The sequence below is a fragment of the Arachis ipaensis genome, chromosome B6 (genome assembly GCF_059453495.1).
Source record: "Arachis ipaensis isolate K30076 ecotype BB chromosome B6, ASM5945349v1, whole genome shotgun sequence".
Classification (NCBI taxonomy): domain Eukaryota; kingdom Viridiplantae; phylum Streptophyta; class Magnoliopsida; order Fabales; family Fabaceae; genus Arachis; species Arachis ipaensis.
The window spans coordinates 52,354,781-52,361,806 of record NC_142441.1 but is presented as its reverse complement, the minus strand read 5'-3'; the positions used below and the strand labels follow the sequence as shown (position 1 = coordinate 52,361,806).

The 7,026-nt window shown below is 38.6% G+C and overlaps 1 non-coding gene across 1 annotated transcript; it reads right to left on the bottom strand.

Moving 5' to 3' along the window:
* Positions 1 to 3,548: 3,548 nt before the first annotated feature.
* Positions 3,549 to 3,652, bottom strand: LOC148555577 (small nucleolar RNA R71). Its single transcript, XR_015886331.1, has one exon. It is a non-coding gene; the product is annotated as a small nucleolar RNA R71 (small nucleolar RNA).
* Between the last annotated feature and the right edge of the window lie 3,374 nt (positions 3,653 to 7,026).

Below are 7,026 nucleotides of genomic sequence, written 5' to 3'. Positions count from 1 at the left end.
ACGTTGAATTAAACGTTGGCGCCAATGCTCATTCCTTCAAAAATCATTTCTGAAGCTCAATGTTGGACTCAACGTTTTCTTGCAAACGTTAAGGCCAACGTTGACATTAGCTCCAAGGAAATTAAACACCCATGCTGATTTTTAAGATGAATTGCTCATTTACCCTTCTTCAGCATTACTGAGACCCATTCTTGCTTGCCTCAACAAGGCCAAAGGGCTCACATCCAAGTACATTAAAGTCCCAATTGAAGAAGAGAAGAAGAGTATAAATAGGGGCTCTCTAGTAGAATTAAGGAGGCTCGGGTAGCAGCAGAGGCTGCACTAGGAGTAGTAGTAGTAGTAAGAGTAGGAGTAGGAGTAGAATAGGAAGCTTTTGTATACACTTTTCTTTTTTGACATTTTACATTGTAGCTTTCATTGAATTTCATTTGCTTATGCAATTTCAGTTTCTGATAATTCTCTTCTGAAATTTTCCGTTCTGCAAAATTTTACAATTCAATTTACAGTGATCTTGATTTACATTTATATGCAATTTAAATTCCCTGCATCGTTGCCTCTCTGCCAATTTACTTTCTGCAAATTTAGTTTCTCTGCACTTGTTCTTTGAGCTATGATCCTCTGAACCCCAATTCATTAGGGGGAGGAGCTTTGTTATGATTCATATGTATTAACTGAATTTCTTCTTCTTCTTAATTCATCTAGATGGCTAAGAAATAACTTCTGTTTTGATTGAGATCCATTCACTTCAGAAAGGGGTTTGAATCTGTGAATTATCATGTGAGCCTCGGAAGGAAAATCATGGAAATTAGAACTGAAGCTTTGTTTCTCACAGCTCTCTTGATCAACACCATTCGGGAGGAATTGAGATCTTGAGAGTCTGTGTGGCTTATGGATGAGAGAAAATGCTTAACCTCTTCTCATGACAATTGGATCAAGGAATTGGCAAGATTGATTGTGATTGGAGAGATTGGATTGCCAAGGAATTGGGATCCAATCAATTTCAATCCGCCATAGATCTATTCATATGATTGAGAAAGAAGTTGAGACCCATTTGATTCATTGTGGATTATGATATCTCCAATCCTTAATGAATCTTTCTCTTTGTTATTTCTCCATTTAATTTCCCAGCACCCAGTCCCTTTACATTTGATGAAATTTAAGTTTCTTGCTCTTTATGTTTCTGTCAATTTACTTTCTGTAATTTATATTCTCTGTAATTTATATTCTGTTGATCCGATTGCACTCAATTCACCACTGTTAGCTTAACTAAAGTAATCACCTAACTAAAGTTTCTTGATCCATCAATCCTCGTAGGATCAACCTTACTCACGTGAGTTTTACTACTTGATGCGACCCGATATACTTGCTGGTTAGTTTGTGCAAAATTCAATTTTTCGTCATCATTTTACCATCCACGCGCATGCCTATATTACACGTACGCGTGGACAAGAAAATGTTGGCACTCCAATGTTGAGTCAAACGTTGCTCAAAATGTCCAAAATCAATTTTCTCTGAAAGACGTTTGACTCAACGTTGGCCCTCAAACGTGGACTCTAACGTCAGCATCAGAATATTGCAATTCAAGCACATCTCTTCTCAACGGCATGAGGAGCCAATGGCAGCAACTTCAACCCATTTCAATTAAGGCCAAAAGCCCAATTTAGAGACTGAAGATCAATGGAAGAAAGTGTATAAATAGCTTAGAGTTTAAGTTAGTTAGATCACACAGAGACGGATACTGAAACTCTGCCAAATTCTATTCTGCATTTTTTTCTTTCTGCAATGTACTTTTCTATTTTGTTTTCTATTTTGAGAGCTATAAACAACTAAACCCCTTTCATTGGGTTAGGGAGCTCTATGTAAGTCAACGGATCAATATTAGTTTTCATTCATCTTCTTATTTGTTTCCTCTTAATCTTGCTAGAAAGCTTTCGTTCTTCATCCCAGTGGATAGTTGTCTTGGGAAAGAAGCTATCCAAAATTGGATCTCCTCTAAACCTTGGAAGAGGAATGAGGAGATCATGCTAGAAATGCTTTCTCACATTGGATTAGATTGGGGTTTTGATGGATATCATGACATGTAATCCTCCTAACACTTTGATCTATGAATATGTGTGGTATAATCAGTGATCATACCTCATCTTTTCCCATGAGCACTTAAATCAAGGAATTGGGCAATTGTTCATGCTTAGAGAGATTGGATTGCCAGGGAATTGGGATCCAATCACCTAAGATTGCCAAGGAGATCAATGAATGCATTGATTGAGGAAGAGATGAAAATGAATTTGATCCGGAGAATTATAACATCTCCTGACCCCAATGAGCTTTTCCATCTCTGATCTACCCATTCATTTACGTTCTGTCTTTAAATTGATGCTCAATTTTCCCATTCCCATTTAATTTCTTGCAATTTAAGTTTCTGCACTTATATTCTTGCAATTTTATTTCTGCCATTTAATTTCTTGCTCTTTAAGTTTTCTGCCAATTTACTTTATGTAAATCCCAATTTCAAATCTAATTCAGTTCAACTAGAACAATTCTCCAATTAACATTAATCAACCAACCAAGCCTTGTGGGATTCGACCTCACTCTACAGTGAGTTTTTACTTGACGACAATTCGGTGCACTTGCAGGTAGAAAATTATTGAGAGACAGTTTTCACGACATCAAGTTTATGGCGCCGTTGCCGAGGATTGGTTTTGTATTGACAATTACTAAATTAGAGGATAACTAGATTGAGCAATATTCTTTTCTATTGTTAATTAAATTTCAATTTTCTACTGTTACATTTTCTTTCTGCAATTTTAGTTGTTTTTCTTTATTTTTCTTTATTTCTTTACTTTCCAGCAAAACTAATCCACTGAATCATTAGCTGTTTGATTAATTGCCTCAATTGCTCTAACCACACTCTTTCATTAACTGTGAAATCTTCACTTGCTGGTTGCTGCCTATTTTGTCACTTGTATGACAGGTAGAAGAGGGGTTTCAACCTTTTTTGACAGTGAACCAGAAAGAACGTTACTTAGATTAAGGAGGGAAGCAAGAGAAAAGAAAGCTATTGGTACAGAGGAAGAGGAAGAAGACTTGGATGTAAATATGGAGGATGATATGGAGACTCATCATTAGGGAGAAGTGCATAATCATGCCAGAGAAGGTGCAGCCAACCATGCTCCACAAGAGAGGAGAGTTCTTGGCTCTTACATCAATCCAAACCCAGGAAACTGTGGTAGCAGCATTCAAAAGCCAACCATCCATGCTAATAATTTCGAATTGAAGCCTCAGCTCATCACTCTCATCCAAAACAATTGTTCTTTCGGAAGAAGTACCCAAGAAGACCCTAATCAGCATCTCACTACATTCCTAAGGATCTGTGATACAGTTAAATCTAATGGTGTTCATCCTGACACCTATATACTGCTACTGTTTCTATTTTGTTTGATGGATAAAGCATCAAATGGCTAGAATCATTTCCCAAAGAAAGCTTGACAACCTGGGAAGATGTGGTAAATAGATTCTTAGCAAGGTTCTACCCTCCTCAAAGAGTGAACATATTGAGAACTGAGGTGCAAACATTCAGACAGCAGGATAGTGAAACCTTGTATGAAGCCTGGGAGAGATTCAAAGATCTGACAAGGAAATGTCCACCTGATATGTTCAATGAGTGGGTGCAGTTGCATATCTTTTATGAAGGGCTTTCCTATGAACCAAAAAAAGCTGTAAACCACTCATCTGGAGGCTCCCTAAATAAGAAGAAGACCATTGAAGAAGCCATTGATGTCATAGAAACAGTGGCTGACAATGAGTATTTTTATGCCTCAGACAAAAGTAACAACAGGGCAGTCATGGAATTAAACCATATGGATGCAATCTTGGCCCAAAATAAGATGATTACCAAGCAACTAGCTGATTTGACCAAGCAAATGGAGAAGAATCAGGCTGCAGCCATCCACACTCAACCATCACCTCAAGGAGAGTTGCACACAGAGGAAGGAGTTAACTGGGAGGAAGCCAATTACCTTGGAAATTTATCTAGGAAAGATCATGATCCATATTCTAAAACCTATAACCCTGGTTGGAAGAACCACCCAAACTTTGGGTGGGGAAACCAACAAAACCAAGGCCAAGATCAGAAACCTCATAACCCCAACCAGTACACCTATCAACAATCCAATCCAAGATCATATCAACATCCATACAATAATTCTTCTTAGCCACCATATCAAGCCCAAGCCAATCAGCCTCAACATCCAAATCCCAATCCACCATTAGAGGACAAGCTGTCTAGAATCGAAGCTATGCTTACCAATCTTTGCAAGGAAGTCCAGGACAACAAGAGTTTCAAGGAAGAAGTGAGAGATAGTATGAAAAGTCAAGGGGAGATTATTAAGAAGCTCGAATCTCAAGTAGGACACCTCTCACAATAGATTCCTAAGTCCACTGCTAGCTTTCCCAATGACACTGACAAAAATCCAAGAGGGGAAATGAAGAAGTTGAGATGGAAAGAATGTAGGGCGATCACTCTTGAAAATGAAGAAATCCTAGAGAAAGATACCAGCAAAAGAACAAGGAAACTTGGAGGAAAAAGAACAAAGAAATGGACCTGTACAAGGGAAAGAACCAAAAATAAGAAAATTCTGAAACCTTACGTGCCAAAGGCACCATTTCCCCAGAGACTCAGGGGAGGTAAGAAAGAGAAGTCATATTCAAGATTCCTAGACATGTTTGCATCCCTCAGTGTTAACATTCCCTTTATCAAAACTCTCCAACAGATGCCTACATACATCAAGTGCATGAAAGAGCTGCTGACCAAGAAAGGAACCTTGAAAGGGGGACAAACAGTGATAATGAACAAGGAATGTAGTGCCCTCATCAAGAAGGATTTACCTCTGAAGAAAAAAGATCAGGGGAGCTTTCATATCCCCTGTGCCATAGGAGATACAAGGATTGATAGGGGATTCTGTGATCTAGGAGCTAGCATAAATGTGATGCCTCTATCTTTCATGAAGAGGTTACAAATCAATGAGCTGAGATCTACAAATATAATCATCCAATTGGCTGATAAGACTCAGAAGCAAGCTGAAGGAGTAGTTGAGAATGTATTGGTCAAAGTGGGAAATCACTTTCTCCCCACTGACTTTGTTGTTCTGGACATGGAAGAATGTTACCTCCATCAAATCATCCTAGGAAAACCATTTTTAACCACTACTAGAGCGCTCATCAATGTGGAACAAGGAGAGTTAATACTGAGAATACATGATGAACATCTCACCTTCCATGTTTTCAAACCTGCACCTGAATCTGAGCCCGAACCTAAAGAGCTGAAGGATGACCACAGCAAAATGTGCCAGGAAGAATGCAACAGTAAACCAGAAGCAGAGCCCCTGAAACAATCCGTAGAGAACAAGCAAGAATTTCAACAGATACAGCAACCAAGGGAGTTCAAGGAAGAGCTGAAGCCACAAGAATCAGGAAGAGCAGCTAACAAGGACCTCCCTAACACAAGAATCAATGGAGCACTATTGGAAGAAGAGAAAAGAGCTGTGAAGAAATTGCCAAGGGGATGGCGAAACAAGAAGATTCCTACAGAAGGTTTTTCCCCTGGAGACAAGGTGATATTAATCCACCATCCACCAATCCCACCCAATCTTCCAACCATTCTATCTCAGCTACCTCAGGTGTTCACAATCAGAAGGGTCTTTTCCTTGGAACATGTAGAAATCATCAATGAATCAAGTGGAGAAAGCTTCATTGTGCGGGGAGAGGACATGAGGCACTACAATCTTCCCTAACACGGAGCCAATGTCAAGCTAGTGACAATAAAAGAGCACTCCATGGGAGGCAGCCCATGCTTTAGTTTATTACTTTTACTGCTTTGATATGAATAAGCACTAGCTTACTAACATGAATTCAAGCTTTTAGGGACAGAGTGAACACTTGCATACGATATCTTGAAGCATATGTTACATCTCTAACTTTGGAGTTCCTACAGGAACACTAAAATGGTTTTCAAATAGTAATAATCATGTAGTCATCTTGGTATATGCCTAAATATTTTCTTGGAGTATATAGCCAAACATTAAGTTTGGTGTTCTATATATACCAAGAACATAAGTGATGAGAGTCAAATTTGATTTAAGTCTTGAATTTCATGAAAGTATAACCATGTTTTACATTTTACATTCTTTTAATTCATGTTTAAAGAGAGAGAATAAAGTGTTCTTATGATGACTTAATGACAAAAATGTTAAGCACGGCCAACATCATTTTATAAGAATCACTTAACCAATTTTCTTTATTTTCAATTTTTGTTGCCACCTTCATTGCTTTTGCTGCCAAGTGTGGAGTGTGATGTTTTTGCTTTGTTATGATAATTAGGTACATGGGAGAAGAGATTGAAGGAAAGGACAAGTCAAGGTGGGGGCACGGTCATCCTAGTGCTAAAAAAGGAAGTCACATGCCCTTGGAAGAGCTCCTTGGGAAGAAAAATTCTGTACATTGGGTGGATAAGTATACCTCCTTTAATAACTGAACCTACCCCCCCAATGAAGAGGCAAACTTTGTCCTCATTCAACTTTACATGCACACCCTTCATTCTCAACCTTTCACAAAGAATCCTAACCATCCATTCTCCATCAATGGTTACTATATATGGCCTTAAGTGTACCGTGCCTCATAACTCAAGTTTCCACCCTTTTTCACTTATAAACTCAGTCTTGTGTTCCTGAAAGCTCTAATCTATAATTGTGTCCTTTTTGTGCTGCAAGTCACTCTTATTTTACTTGTTTCCATACACTTTGCTTCACATCCTAGCTACACTCTCATTCTACATAAGTCTCACTAGCCGTACCTCATCACCCTTCCTCTACCATTACTCGGCCAAATACTAAGATAACCATGGCATCCTCATCAAGCCACAAAAGGAAAGGAAAGGAGCCTGCTGTAGAAGAAGAAAGAACTGAATTTGATCAATGGAAGTTTAAATCATCATTTCATGAAATATAATATATATGGATGAGCTCCAAGGGG